The sequence below is a fragment of the Strix uralensis genome, chromosome 8 (assembly GCF_047716275.1).
Source record: "Strix uralensis isolate ZFMK-TIS-50842 chromosome 8, bStrUra1, whole genome shotgun sequence".
Taxonomy (NCBI): domain Eukaryota; kingdom Metazoa; phylum Chordata; class Aves; order Strigiformes; family Strigidae; genus Strix; species Strix uralensis.
In genome coordinates, this window is record NC_133979.1 from 28,118,736 (window position 1) to 28,131,129 (window position 12,394).

The window sequence follows — 12,394 nt, forward strand, 5'->3', positions numbered from 1 at the left end:
TTCTTTACTTTCCAAAGCTTATGAGCCAATTCGCTCAAAATGATCTAATCTCAGTCTCATTCTCAGGTAAGCTCCAAGGCAAGAAGAGATTAAATGATGAGGCAGGGGTCAAGTGCCCCAATTTCTGTCATGCCAGAAACATAACCTGAGTGACTTGCAAAAACACAGTAGTCCTGTATTAGTCTCTGCTTACTCTCCTTCATTCACACTTAGCACCAAGCTAAACGGCAACCTTTAGACAGCTGTTCTGGCTACAGATCCATTCAAGTAAGCTTTAAGAAGCCAGGAAACAATTGCAGAGTAAGTATTTTCATTGTTGTTCTCAAGGATCTTGAAATCCTCTTCTCAGTATTAATACAGAGAATTAAGCTCTTAAGATTCTAGAGACCAAGATCCATAGAAATGCTGTAGCAAGCAGGTCTCATTCAGACAGGTAAGAGGATGGCAGCTTATTTTATGCAACAGGCTCTACCCAGGACCTCACAAGGACACACATGCATAGCCAGACACTATCCTTTTACAGCTGAAATACTGTCCTGCTCACTTCAAATATGTTACAAATACACCTGCTCCAAACTGAACATGGAAGAGGGGTGGAGGGGTCAAAATTTTGCAGACCTGCATAATTTTTAAAAGATCTTAGAATTCTGCATGGGCACATTTGCTATTTGAGGAGCAGCATGCAGTTAATATGACCAAGGATTAAAGCACATCCGAGCTTAGTTACCCCAATACGACATATCCGTTGGAAAATGCTGAGAGATGTCTTCCCTCAGTGGGATAAGACATTGCCCGCTGGCTCTAGGGCACTCGCCCAAGGCAGAAAGGGATCAGGATCCCTGCAAGCCAAATAACCCTGGCTCACAAAACACAGAGTTTACATATTCCACTGGCGCTTCTCCTTTCTTAGGACTTCAGTAGTCAGGAAAGAAAAGGGCACTACTGAAGAGCAGAGATGCGGGTGAAACCCACAGGGGTTAAAGCTGTATCTCCACAGCTCCACATACTCTTCAGGTAGTCAAGCAAAGTTTCTTGTGAAAGCTGGCAGCTGTGTCACACCATATTCTGACTACCTGGATGACACCTGATGCACTCCAAGTCACAGCAGCAGGAAATCAGCCTGTCAGCAACCACTCGCCTCCAGGTACATGCTCTGAACTGTGCTACTGAGAAACAGCAGCTTTTTCTCCCCTTAAGAAGTCATTTCAGTGAGAGCAGAAGCAGTTCTCTTCACACACCTGTTGACCTCAGTCAGGATCTGAGTTCTTGTACACACTGCTATATATTTGGCTTCTCATTCTTCATTTTGATGGTTTCAAATTCCTTTACAGGATGACTTAGAGGGGGAAAAAAAAAAAAAAAACCAACACTAAACCAACCACAAAACAGGGATTAGGTCTGTTTCTCAGGCAATGGAGTCCAAAGGAGTTAGGCGAACTCGCCTATGCTTTCACATCATGTTGCCTACAAAGTCAAGCACAGGCACAAGTCTAGTTAAATACACCTCTCCTGGTTTGTCTCTTTCAAACCCAGCATCCAGGACACCAGGACTGCACAGCAACCTGGCACCAAAGTGAGCATCAAAGAAAGAGCTTATGGTACTGGTGGATTAGGTTTGATCAATGTTTTTAAAGTTCTGAGGCAATACGAAGGTGTTTTGTTAGCTTTAAAGACAAAAGTCAACAAAAAGCTTATTCACGGTTGAGGTTCCTTTGACAGACCATCAGAATTACATTTTCTATATTACAGATGACACAAACACTGATATTTGTTGTATTAATTTAGTAATAGCTGGAGTAACCAGAGACACCACCACCAAGGAACAAGCAGCAAGATGGAGACAGGCCAGGCATGGCCACATCCATCTGACCAAAGGCCAGTGGTAGCCTTTGCTCTAAGAAGCTTGCAGAAGACACCCATGCACTGCGGCACAGCCTCTCACCCCGAAAGCCTCGCAGCACTGAAATGCCTGTCTCCCATTTGAGCACCTAAAGAGAGCAGTCAAAGTAGCACATGTCAGGGAGGGGGAGTCTTTAGGATGGGGGCTGCTCAAGCCATTTCTGTAGCTAGGGCTTCATTTCTCAGCTAGCCAGCAAGAAAACAAAGGCACAACCCCCTAAGCTTACGCGAGGCAGCCAGGGTGGAGGGCAGCTCCCACCACATGCCTTACAGATTGGTGCAAAAGCATATACACAAATGAGCAAATGAATCACGCCCCAAACCAAAAGGAGACTCTGGGAGGAGGAATGCAAAAGCAAATTGGGGGGGTAGGGGATGAAGAATCGAGACCTTCACAGCTGGAACAAACCCAGCAGCCCTCCCGGCCCTGGCTCACCCGCTCTCCCTTGCACGCCTTCCTTATGCAACCTGCCCTCTCCTCGCTGGCCCCCGCCCCAGACAGCAGCACTTGTCACACTGGAATAGGCTATTCCAGGCATGCTACAGGAACGCTCTCCCTGCCTGCCAGGAGCCCTTCCCATCTGCCCCTGAACCCTCTGGGACTAGCGGGAGCTGCACAAAGTAGCCAGCAGATAAGAAGGACCATCAGAGCTAAAGGCTTCCTGATCTGTCCACAGCTTGCCGCCAAGCACGGAGCAACACATCTCTGCCTTCATTTGTACCAGCATCCCCCGCCCAAGCTGAGAGTGCTACAGCTGGCTGCAAGAACAAAGACAGCACCCAGACTTCCAGCACACACCAGAGGAAATCCTTGCAGTGGTAGCTAGCTCTGTTATACAGGCACCAGTCAGTGAGATGAAAGGGTTAAAGAAAATGCCTCAACGCACATGTTTTCTCCAGCATGTGCCCTGCCTGGATGATAACCCTCACTCTCTCCCACCACACCCATGCCTCAACCCTGAGCACAGCATCCCCAAACGCAGCAGCAGCAGGTTGGGAGCTGTAACGTCTCCACAGCAACTAGGGATGTCACAGCCCGCACGTCACCAGCTCCCCACAACCACTCAACAAATGAGACCAGCTCCTCCAACAGCCTGCTTGGTCCTCCCCACTCCCCTCCAGAACAGTCTGATGGCAAATCCTCCTTCACTACTGTGTCAAGAACTCTGTTCTCCAAACGACCCCTTCCCCAGCAGCTCCCCTGCCCCGTTCCAAGTCTGTACGCACTCGGCAGCAAGGAGCCGGCATGCACCTGAGTGCAGGCAGATTCAGAGGGAGGTCCTGCACCAGCCACTCTGGTTTAGTATTCAGCATTTTCTTTTCGATAATAGGAAGCATAGGTCTCCAAGCGCTCTTGCACTTGACTACTTTCAAAACACTAGGTGCTATTCTGCTTTTTCGTTCCCACTGCTGAATGGCCCACAGCGAGAGCTTGCTGCCCTGCTCTCTGTGCATTCCTGTTAGCCACTTGGTGCTCCAGGGAGACACTGCAGCCCCAGCCACAGCACCTACTGTCCCTAAGGCCTGCAAGTCATTAGAGGCCAGGGCTCAGCCTGAAATATCCTGATCTTCTCCTTTGTCTGTAAATCAGCCCTCAAAGGACCCTATTAAGGAGAAAAAACTATACCAACAGGAGCCTTGACTTCAGGCTCATGTCAGAAGAGCTTGTAATGAAGAGCTCAGTTCTGCTCAGGTTACCTGTCACTGTGATCTCTTCATCATAAGAAATCAGGACTTGAAGCCTCCAGCTAAGAAAGCAGTCAAGGGAAAACAGATGGATTTTTGGTGTACCCAAATCCAGGCTTACTCTCAGGGCATGAACAATTTGCCATGTCTCTGCCTTATTCCTCTCCATTTCAACAGCTTCCATGACACCTTCTGATGCAGAGGCGAGCTGAACAGCCTGTCACTCCAGCGACCAGACAGGCTCACACCACGGGTCGCATCAAATTACTTCTCACTCAACCATCTCCAAACGCTTCCCAGTTCCCGAGCAAGTCAAGACACGTGGACCTCCCAGTCAAAGACAAGATCCTGATGGCGTGTAATTCTTAAGACTTGGTGCTTCTCTGAAAGACAGCCACCTTACATCACTCTGAATAAACAGACTTTCTGAAAACCGTTGTAGGAGTTTTTTAAAACGAATTTTGGAGGTGGGGTTTTGTGTTTGTTTTTAGGCTCACTTTTCCCTTGCTGGCCCATCTGGACTCAAGGCAGCAAAGCCAGAGCAGGTGGCCCATTTGTAACAGACCATCATTCTGTAACCTTGATTTAAAACAGTTGCATCAAGTGCCAGATGAACAGGGTTTTGTTTGTGAAGTTTGCAATACGGCCCAAAATAAACAAGATGGGAGAACCACACAGGCACAATTTAGAGCCCAAATGGCTGCTTGCTTTTCTACCGAGAACTCAAAATGTCCTGTAAGGGTAAAGGCAGAGGGGCCAGCAGCAGCGAAAAACATTTGTGAACTTTGATGGTACGTTTGGTATTAACCAGCACAGCAATCAAATATGCAAAGCATCTCACTGGCGGGCTTGCTTTCAGAGTAGAAGAACACTTCCCGGATCCCAATGCTGTTCTCATTGCAGCAAGTTTGTCAAAGCCTGCCATTCTGGCCCTGTTCCACATTGACATGTGCAGCCAGCCACCCCAATACCTCACAGAGCCAATGGCCTACACTGTTCCATTAACTGCCCCATGTTTAATCCCGGCTCTCCCCCGCCCCCCGCCCCGACTCCAGAGATGAATGGGATGACAGTAAAAGAAATATCAGAATTTGTTACTCAAGCCAGAAACATAATTTTTTTGCACAATTCTCATTGTGCAAAATGAGAACTAGTTAGCACCCCAAAGTATGATTCCTTTCCAGCACGCAGAGGTTCCAAAAATAGAGCACTACCAACCTGAACTACAGGGAAGGAGTAGCAAAAGGAAAGTTGCAACTCCAAACCCCAATGTATTCAACAGCATGTCGGAAGGAAGGTTATGAGAACCACCAGCTCCGCAAAGAGCAATTTCTGCAGCTGTACCAAACACCCTGCATGACACATGCAGCACCTCAGCCGTTTGCTCTGACAGCACTGTGGCTGGCACACAAGCACCGAGCTCCTCCGAGCCCCACAGCACCAGCTCATCTGGGCACAGGTGCTTCAAACAGGGGACTGACTGCAGTGCTGACAACCAATTTGCTCTCCGGCCACAACTCAAAGGCTGTTTCCAAATCAAACACATTAAAAGAGTTATAAAAGGAAGGTTCTTCTTTCCCAGAAGCAATTATTTAGATTTGAATGGTGCCAGTTTTTACAAGGCAACAACACACAGCTGACAAAGCAGCCTCCATCAGTGCTAAATATAATTCACAAAGAACTCCGGATCCTGCCACTAAAGCTGGAGAACTCTATTCAACATTAAACACATTGAAAACACTGGTTAACATCCCTCAAACTGGAACAAAACATCGAGAGTAAAGCAGCTGAAATGTACTATCCCTTGCAGATTTGTCTCCCCAGAAAAGAAGAGGGAAACTTAGAGGAGCTTTTCAATATTAACAGTAGTCAAAAAAGGTCTGAAAAGGCAAAATTTTTCAGCACTCCTTGCAAGGAAAGAAACGCCTCTTGATGCTTTGTGGTTGAAGCTGCATTGTGCTCCGGCACCTATTCCTTGCATTTCTTACATCAAATATTCTGGCCAGCGCTTGCTCATTTGCACATTGTCTGCTGGAGTGCTCAGAAGAGCACAGATAAACTGGAAAGGAAATCACCAAAGAACAGGAATAAGGAATCTAGTGAGATTCTAAAAGCCAAATAGTTAACCACATCACCCAGGTTGATGCAAGAATGAGATGGCTGAAATGAAACTACCACCACTACTGACAGGGATGGAACTTCAGCAGTAATCAGAAGCAATGGTTTTAGCTTCCAAAACCAGCCAAACTGAAAAGGCTTACAGAGTGCAGTGCCTAGCCTGCTGTCAAGCACAGCACAAGCTCTCCACCAAAGGCCTTGAAAACTACAGAACCCACCAAATAAACAGAACTAATGAACAGAAACTAGGATCTCCTGTAGTCTTTAAAGCTGACCCATGGAGGTTACTTTACAGCGGCAGCAACAGCAGATTTTGCATTGACAGAGGCTGCATGAAACGTCTTCCCCCCCTGCTCTGAGGAGATACCCAAGCGGGAAGGAACCCGCATCACCAGGCTGGCTGTATGGCCTGAGGGACAGACCGGAGATGCATCGCCAGACCTTGCAGTGGGGTTGCAAACAGCTCAGGTTTTCAGAGCACTTCTGATCTCCTCTCAGTAAGAGCAGCTGCCTTTAGGGAAACTCCCAGTCTCCAGGTGATCTCAAAATGTCTCTCAACACCACTTTAAAAATGTCTCCCATCACCACCACAATCTTTCTCTTCACATCTAAATATACTCTGTATGCTCTACTTTAAAGAGCCGCTACTAAAAAAGAAAGCACTGGTTTGGAAATAACTCAGCACAAGGTTTTCTATTTGTTTTATTTTCTGTAAAAACCCCTCGTGACTGAGATTTCACTGCATTTCTCATGGAAAAGCGAGAAAACCTGGCAACTCAGATTTGTTTACCATCTTTTCTGAAAGCTTACATCACCTTTAAGTTTATCAGGGAAAAAAGGAACCACGACTTTTACTAACGGAGTCCAGAAGAACCACAAGTGCCAAACACTTGCAGTGGTGGGCACAACACAGTGATTTGCTCCAGAGAAACATTTGCATTTCCTTAATACTCTAAACCTCTTCAGCAGCTGTCAGAAGTGGAGCTGGCAAGCAGAGATTCAATATTATTTAGATACTACATTTCTTCAGCATCATTGCTAGTGATATTTCATTCTTGAAAGCAATAAGGGAGCAGCAAAACAAACCAAATGTCTGAACTTGTTAATTCAATTTGTCAAGAATATTTATTAAAATATCAGAGTGACCTGTGTAAACCAACAAAACAGTAAGATGTGATTGACACAAGGTGCTCCGAGATGCTGGTCTTCACTGCTTGGAACTTATTTCAGCCCCCCATAAGACTTCTAATGCTGAATATATACAATAAAACAAAAAGTAATTTATAACAATCATAATCCACTCAGTCCCCACAACCTTTCATCAGGTCTACAAGCTCCCACTGAACCCAGATTTATCAAGATAAACTACAGATGCTCTACAGAATAAGGAGATGGAGGTAAATGAGGCATGCACAAGCACAGGCCAGATACGAGGTGGCTCTTCCTCAGCATGATATTAAGGTTCACTGCTGGTAGGGATTACTGAGGAGTCTATCCAGCATTAAGATAGAGTTACTCCATTTGTGAGGGGGATCACACCGTTAGATCACACACGGAGACCAAACTCTACAGCCAGACCAGTCTCAGCTCCCTGAAAACATTCTCTTCTAATACCTTTGCCTGATGCAATCAGCTAACACTCACATGACGGTGATGCTAAGAGCAAGGAATAGGTATCAGCATCATTTTGTGGTCAGCGCTCCTGTTTATGGACGAGACAAGGAGCATCCTGAAAGCAGGTGCATATACTCAGGCTGTCAAAAAGCATTTCTGTCACAGAAACAGTTCACGATCATCAGTGGGAATGAGACACAGACAAGTACCACAGCATTTTTTCAACCATCAGGTTGGGATTTATCCTTAATTTTATGTCCTCCTCAGAAAACCACACTTGACCTCTGATTTTCACCACATGACTACAGCTAATACCAAGCACGTCAAACTTTGCACCCGGGCCTATGGCTAGTCATACATTAAATGTACTTACGTACATTATATGTTTCTGACTGCTGAGATTTTTCACCAATAGCCTCAAATACACTAACAGATAAATTATCTACTAAACATCACATTTTTTTTAAAGCTGTTAAATGTTCCACATCTAGCAGACTGAGCTGTGATTTAAAAGGGTGATGCAAGAAATTCTCTGCTGGGGTACCTGTAAAACATTAAACCCCCTTCTCTGTGCCCATCTGTTACAGGGCAATATAAATCCACCAACCCTCATGTTCTTTTCCTTTGGAGCCTGGGTACTTACACTGAAGCCACGATGAGAGGGGCCATCCCTACCTTTTCACATCTTACAAATAGTAGAATAATGCCTCCCATTTTAAGATTTTGTATGCAATTTGCAAGAAGTCTCCCAGGCCATGATGTGGCATGATAGTCAGTACCAAGGCAGTCAAATCCATGTCTCTGAAGAAATCGTATTTTCCTACAGAGAGAGAACAAGAAGAGTGTTTTGAGGGCTCCCACAATCCTGGTGAGCCAGAGCTCTCCAGAGAGCCAGAGTAGATTTGCCACCACTCCCCAGGTGTTTCTTTTGAGCCTTAATTTCCACCACTGTGAAGCAAAGGTCAGCTCATCAGCTCACAGCAAGCACCTCAAAACCGGCTAAAGGGAAACCCTGGAGCCAAAGAGAGTGCATGCTACAACTGTTTCACTAAGAGATTTGTGTATGTTTTATATATGAGAATTCTGACCATACATAAATGTTCATATAACTACAAATTACTAAGTCATTCCTCTGTTTTCACACCTGAATCAGCAAGAATGCTGCAGAGACAGATGGTCCCCCATGACTGATACTCAGCTGGGTCCTGTTTGCAGATGTACCATCTCAAACACAGCTTAGATTTTACTCAGAGCAGGTCCTCCTGGAGGGCTGGTGGAGAGTGTGAATTCACTCACAAGAGAAGAGCCCAAAGTTACTCATGCAATAGTTTAGAAAATCTGGTGATCATTTGGAACCAGGATAGCCCAGGAGACTGTCACCAGGAGCAGCAGCAGTCTGCTGGCAGAGGACAGAAAACAGAGGAACAAGAGCTAGAGAAGGGAGCCTGAATTCACCATTCAAGAGACAAGAACTGTGGGGGACAAAACAAATAGTTGAATTTCTAGAGATTAGAGAATTGTTCACACTAAGCTACACCAAATTCTGCCTTTAAACTGGTACAAGCCTGTGATGTCTTGGATGTCAATAAATTTATTTTAACTTACCTATAAACAGACATTGGTTCATGGCATGGTTGTGATTCAGTCAGCCCCATACCAAATCCTGGCAGCAGTAGGCCATAGTGACTGTGACAGAGCACAGTATGCCTGCAGCTTCCAGTTGCAGGGTGTTGTTATGCACCATAAAAAGCGAGGAATCACAAAAGCATCAAAAGTCTGATGGATCCAAAGAGTTGCAAGATGTCTCCATTCAGTGGGAAGGTAGAGGAGAGCTGCAGCATGCAAGGCTGGATATTCCTGATACTTCAAACATCAATAAAACTTTTGTCTAATGTGCTACAATTCATTGTACTCCATCTGTCAAATGATTTCCACAATACAATGTGGGGAGAGCAAAGGAAACTCAACTATATAACCTTTTCTCAGGGACACATCTAATGTATTTCCCCACTGTGGATCTACCCTGCTGCAGATACTTCCTATCTGCACTCAAAAGTAGCAAGCGGTCAAAACATTCTCAGAGCTTGATAAAAACCAAAGTCAAGTGTTTTCAACAAAATCCTCTTTGTTACCACATTCTGATCACTTGGCTACTGGAACTGCAAACCTGTTCAGAGAGATGCCTTAACAATGAAGTATCATTTAAAAATGCATTTGCAGCTGTGCATTTTTCACTTCAGTCACGATTGTGAATTATACCTCAGCTTGTCCTTGTAGAAAAGAGGTGGGCTGTCAGGGGGATGGGAAGGGGGAGAGAAAAGAAAGGAATTTCTACTGAACAAAAGAGCTCCAAGAAACAGATACAACTTTGCTGGAAGCTATTCCCAGCCCACTCAACATTTTTGATTGTATACAGACATACCAGAATCCCAACAAGGGGCATTCTTCCCAGCTAAAATATGAACCATCAGCAAATCTGACTAACACCAGAGAGAAATACAAGAACCTAGTGGAAGCAAAGAAAAGCAGAGTGAAATCATCTTACGGCTGTCCTAAACCAAGAGCTACCTCTGAGAGCTCAGTGTGGGGGCAGGCTCAAACACATGCCCAATATCCAGCAACGCTAAGCAAAGCAGGATTCCTGCGCAGTTGCTTGCTTTACTGCCAGTCATTTACATGGCACTTAAGAGTACACACGAGATACAAAACACTTTTTCCCCGCCTGTCTAGAAGCCCTGTGATGAACTGTACGACTTGACCAATATTCACCAGGTAGTTTTACAGTGACCCATTCTGCAGGAAGGCGTGCACTGGCTCCCAAGGCCACTGAGAAGCCAAGCACTACGCATCGCTTTCACAGCTCGAAACCACAACAGAGGCCGGTGGCAACACTGAGAAAAGCCAGGGGAGAAGTAAATACCACAAGAAGGCAGGAGGCAGCATGCGGCTGGGACGTTGGTGAGGTCAGGCAAAACCTACTCACAACCCAGCTCTGGACCAGAGCCTCTAACTTGAGCACTTGGGTTTTTCATCCAGAGATCCTCTTGAACGCTAGCGCTGTACAAAGGTAGAAACATCAGGAACCAGGCTACCTGCAGGACAGCAATGCTACAAAGCCAGCCTAAGTATCCGAACCCAGACAAGGCAGATGCATCTTCAAAACACGGTACCATCAGCATCTGTGTGGGGCACCAGGAAGAGCTGAGCACTTTGCACTCACCACATGTGTGGCAAGGGACCAGCACTAGAAAGCTGGCCTTGAACGCAGGTGCAGCGGGAACATAAACAGAGCTGCTCAGCCCTGCCAGGCTGCATGTATGTTTAGGTTATGACCCTGGAACAAGGAAACAATTGAATGAACAGCAAAAGCTTATTATAAATGTTTTTCTAAGGACACCCAGCAGGACCTGCCATTTATGTGTCAGAAAAACAGAAGCATGCTGACCAAAGGCTGAACTGAGAAAATCCACCTCTGAAATTCCTTCTCCCTGGAAAAAGCTCTACCCGCTTGCTTGAACTAAGCACTGGCCAGGCTTCTGATCCTCAAGCACACCCCCATGGGCCAAGGGTAAAGAACCACCAGAGTTTTGTCTCAGTGAGCAGCTTTACACTTGAGCTACTGAATGCTACATGTTGGGAGGAAAAAAATCCTCTGATCTGCTTTGGTATCTGCAAGCAGCTGTCTCAGATCCTCACTGGGACTGAACATGAGCAGGCAAAGCTTATCCAAGTACCTGGAGACACTCAAAGTCTATTTGTGAAGCAAGGACAAAGCCTACGTTAATGGTCTTCAACTCTATTAGGCAAAATAAAGCAGAATCCTGGCAGAAAGAAGATACAGATCCTGCCAGCCCGAAAGAGAAATCTGAGCACCTTAAATTCTGGCACGCTCTCAGGAGCAGCATAGGGAAGAGGTAGAAGAGCAAATAAAAGGGAGCTCAGCCCCCTAGCAAGCCACTAGCAACATGAAATATATATGATCCAGTTCTTGCAGTTCTCAGCTTTCCTTGCAAATCCTTCATTTTAAGGCAGTGGGTGCAACTTGATCGGGAAAGCAGCATATCATCTTTCTACCAGTTTGAAAGCGTGCAGGTATATTTTCATGAAAGAGGACATTTTGGAGTGATCCTTTTGACACTGAAAACTGCCTGTCCGAGAGGAAGAGACCACAGAGGAAGGCTGCAGGACAGCCCCAAGAAACTCAGAGCAGACCTTGCAAACTGTAAATCAGCAGGCAGATGGAAGGGTGGGAAGGGCCCTGGGAGGAGAGCAGGATTAGGAGTACTAGAGATTTATGATAAGCGATGCTCTAACAATAGCTTGGTTTTAAGATGGAAGCTCTTTCCTGCTGTAGTTAATCTATTTAGTCTGAATATAAATTTATACACTGGGGAGAGACTGCATACAGGACAGGCAACTCCTCGGTCAACCAAACCCAACTGTTTTAAAAACTCCTACAATACCTTCCCAGTAACATGGACCACAGCAGAGGGGGAACAGTCGCACCCCCAAGCAGCTGTCAGAGATTGTACAGTAGAGCTCTTCCAGCCTTTACATGGGCTAGATGATGATCAAAGAAGGTCTTTTTCAGCCACATTTTCTATTTTCATAATTTCTCCCCACCCCGAGAGGTCATGCAGATGAAAACACCAATTTAACTAACACCAGATGGGAAACAAGTTAAGCCATATGAATCTTTGCTTATTATATAATTACCTTCATTTCTGGTAGAAACATGGAAATGCTTACAGTCACTGGCTAGATATTTTGTACATAAACAAACATTTCTAGGCTGTTTATATTTTAAAGAAATTAAGCCCACATGGTTTTGACCAACTACTCCATTACCACACAGCACATTTATGAAAAAAACAAGTCTAATTCACAGCTATGCCAGGAGGTTGCAGACACCAATCTCCCCCAGGAGCCCAAAATAATAGTTATCAAATGTGCTCATCAACTCAGTTATAGATTTACTGGGTAGAAACTTAAGATTATTTGCACTCAGTGTTAAATACACCAAATTATTTTCTGCAGAACTCAAGGTCATTTAACTTACCTTCAATCAGCCTCAACA

At 45.3% G+C, this 12,394-nt stretch overlaps 1 protein-coding gene across 10 annotated transcripts in view; it reads right to left on the reverse strand.

Annotated features, from left to right (window-relative positions):
* The window catches only part of PACS2 (phosphofurin acidic cluster sorting protein 2), an 82,870-nt gene that overhangs the window by 58,812 nt on the left and 11,664 nt on the right, over positions 1 to 12,394 (reverse strand). Inside the window, exon 2 of one of the 10 annotated variants that reach the window (XM_074876818.1) lies at positions 7,993 to 8,137. The exons of the other annotated variants lie outside the window; for them this stretch is intronic. The gene's annotated coding sequence lies outside the window, so the exon portion shown is untranslated. The remainder of the gene's footprint in view (positions 1 to 7,992; positions 8,138 to 12,394) is intronic. 10 annotated transcript variants of the gene reach the window in all.